The sequence below is a fragment of the Scatophagus argus genome, chromosome 14, assembly GCF_020382885.2.
Source record: "Scatophagus argus isolate fScaArg1 chromosome 14, fScaArg1.pri, whole genome shotgun sequence".
NCBI classification, from domain to species: domain Eukaryota; kingdom Metazoa; phylum Chordata; class Actinopteri; family Scatophagidae; genus Scatophagus; species Scatophagus argus.
Genome location: NC_058506.1, coordinates 17961257 through 17964677, shown reverse-complemented (window position 1 = coordinate 17964677; position 3421 = coordinate 17961257). Strand labels below are relative to the sequence as shown.

Below are 3421 nucleotides of genomic sequence, written 5' to 3'. Positions count from 1 at the left end.
TCGAGGCTCTCTGCTGTTGCTTTTGATTTGTTCTTTCACTCAGCCGCCACTAGATGGCTCCCTGTAATCAAGAATTGGGTTTTTCAGCCAGCCATTTTCTGTGCAGCTGCAGGCCTCTTCACACAGACGCTGGTCGATTTGAGTTGGATTTGAATTGGAACTGACGGACGTATACGAGGAACCCGACTGCTCTGCTGCATTTGGACTTTTCAAAAGCCTAACTTTCTTATGAGAAACAATGTAAAATGCTTTCTAAAGAATTGCTACAATTGATGATACAACAAAAAGTCTGTACACACTCCGATAATAAAATGCCTTTAAAAAACAAAATCATTTAGTTCCTCTTGAAATTACAAGATCATTTTGTCTTTCTTGTCGACCTCAAGGAGGCTGCAATGATCTGAGTCTCATAAAAACAAGAGTGTGTGTGTGTAAAGTTCATAAGACAAAAAGTTAACTGTCCTTCGTAGAAACAAATGTGTGTTTTGTGTGTTGAATGTAATAATAAATCAATCTCCACTGTATTAAAGTGAGCACAATTTGAAATGTAGCAGAACAAATGGCAGAAGGATGACATGCTACATTTATTTGATTTGACTGAAAGCCACATTGAAAGCCTCAGGATCCCCAGCTCAACCTCCAGCTCTGCAAGCATATGTGTGATTTTGTACTGCACTTATGAGGACCAAATGGTCTCACGATGCCTTCAGTTTTAAATTCTGTCTGTATATGTACGCATTATGTCTGTCTTGCTTTTAAAAGTGCGATATAAACGTCTCTGGAAAACCAAAATAACAACCTACTGCACAGAATGTTTAGCTCTCTCTTTACACTCACTTAATGTAAAATGCAGATTATGGCCACTTTAAACAAGTAGTTAAGTGCCAAAATGTTGAAAAGTCGTGTTTGTGCATCCTCTTTCTCACATGGCAGTGCAAGATTAGCAGAGTACTTGTTATGCTTGGTAAGAAGAATTGCTTTCTGCCATTTTCACAAAGACAATTTGTGCACTCTCATAAAATTGTTAATTAAGTTGTACACCATACTTATGGGCTCAAATGACAGTCAAGATTCACCATGTTGTTTCAGTTCTTCAGCCACAGATGCAGTCAGAAGAACGTATAATTTGGATTAGTTTCCTCATCATAAAAGAAAGTGTCAGCCTCAGTTTACACATTACTGCACTTAATAACATCTGACTTAACATCTAAAAATTAATTATAACTGAGATATTGAAGTCACTGTATTAAAGCCTATAGTCGATGTCAGAGTGACGTGTGTGCTGTTGATTGGGAGGCCATTTTGCTTACATTTAGATAGCAGCCCTTTGGGTTGACGTCAGTTAGTTGCTGAATTCTGATTTAGTCTTAGTCATTATTTCTCACTAGCAATTTAACTCCTCAAAATCAGCGCAGAGATCAGGGAACATGGCAACTTCACTCCAACAAATTCAGTTGATCAACAGTCCATCCAGGCTATCTAAACCACTTTATGTGGAGGTGAAACCAAATGTGAGCACACCTGAAATGTTGGTGATGATCCAAACGCTAAAGGTGCTGTAGGTTCATTTTCTTTAAATTAAGTTTGATGTCTTTCTTTGGATTTGTTATTGTGATGCTGCCAAGTTCCCAGTCATTATTATCAAGAGACAGTGATCAAAACTGCAAAAACAGTACTACACTGGTGTCATTGTTTAAAAAACAAATGTAAGGTTTACGTACATGTAAAGAGGTTCAAAGGCACAAGGTTCAGTCCGCCATGCACAGTTCAGACCTTGGTCCCGTCCTGGGGCTACATGCTGGCAGGGCACAAACAAGACCACAGAGTCAGATGAGGGTCAGTTTCCCAGCTATCCAGGGAGGCTGGGACCTGAGACCTCCTCTGAGGGCGCCCATCTGATGCCTAATCCCCAGGAAATACAGGCAGGTTTCACCCCCCCCCCCTTCAACCCCTCCCGTATCTCTCCCTCCACCCCACCATCCATCCCTGCTTCTCCTCGGAGGCAGAAAAGCCCCGTAAATTCAAAGCATCTGTACGGGCAAGGGCCAATCCGAGGGCCGCCTTTCCCAGAGCCCGCGCAGATGAAATTTTATTCTTTGCACGAAAAAATTACAGGGGGAGGGGGAGAAAAAACAGAAAATAAAGTAAAGCAAACAGTGGGGGAAGATCAAGGAGAAGAAGAGATGGGGGTAAGGAGCTGGTCATCAGAGATCTGCCCTGCTTTCCAGTGTGTTCATAAGGAGAAAGTAATATTATGGAGTTTTTTTTATAGTTCAGAGTCCTCACTGGAGCCTCATAACAACAACAGTGTGCTTGCAACTGCTACTGATTTCAGACATTTACTCTTTCAGTGTAAGTGTTGGCATTTAGCTTGTTGCTGAACATGAGAAACTACCAGGTGTAGTAGATTAGTAGATTAGGTGGGTCCAAGAAAAATGTACCAGGCTGAAGTGGCACTGAGATAAACAACTGCTTTTCCAGAGATATGTGGCCTAAAAGGTGGCCTACAAACCAGAATGCAATACAGACAACATAAAAACACACTCACAACAGAGCATAGATCGTCCGGTTAAAGTCTGCGTACGGAAAGCTTGTTTTGTTTAATGACCTTTTTCTGACCGCATCAAATTGAAAACAAATTCCTTAAACTGTCAAATCAAATCAAGTTTATTAAATGTCAACCTCTGCATTTAATCCATCTTAAGTTTTAGGAGCGGTGGACAACCAGTGTGTGCACGGGGACAAACTCAGTTTTTAAGCTAACATAGAGGTTTTTGGAGTGTGTAATGACTTTCACAGTACGCTGAAGAAATCTACATATTTTACTTTTTTGCACTAACCGGAAATGATGCAAAACATGCACAGACAACCAAGCCACTGGAAATTAAACTATATTAAAGAGATAGCAAAATGCTTTTTCAGCAACAGCCTGTTAATATTTATTTTTCAGCTTTCCAAGACCTTTCTGGTATCATCTCACCACCATCCACGGTTTGATTTAATGTTCTCCAGCTGTACCTAACCCCTCGTATTCTTTTGCACATTACATTGTGCATGGAAAATAAGTGTAAATTAACAGAAAGTTAAAAAGTCTTGTATTTTCTGTGTGCATACCGATTTTTGAACACACAACATATTCAAAACATGCTCAGTATCAGTATGTTTTACAGAACAGGGGGACACAGTTTAGGTCTTTTTTGACCTCCACTGTGACCCCTGAGGGTCCCTGGACCTCATTTTGGGAAACCAGTGCACTCCTTATGTTAGAATAAGTTAATGAAAACCTCCTAACCCCTCTGCGGTGAAACTGGTTTTCAAGTCAAGGAGGAAATAAAGCCTCTGTGAAGTATATTTGTGAGCGTGGTTGGCGTCTTGTGCTTCGCAGCAATGGTTAAACAGTAGCCTTTGGTTGTTTTTGGTC

At 40.6% G+C, this 3421-nt stretch overlaps 1 long non-coding RNA gene across 1 annotated transcript in view; it reads right to left on the bottom strand.

The window, feature by feature from the left end:
• Positions 1 to 1720: 1720 nt before the first annotated feature.
• Positions 1721 to 3421, bottom strand: part of LOC124070890 — a 122363-nt gene continuing 120662 nt past the window's right edge. Inside the window, exon 5 of the long non-coding RNA XR_006845255.1 lies at positions 1721 to 1798. This is a non-coding gene — a long non-coding RNA (uncharacterized LOC124070890). The remainder of the gene's footprint in view (positions 1799 to 3421) is intronic.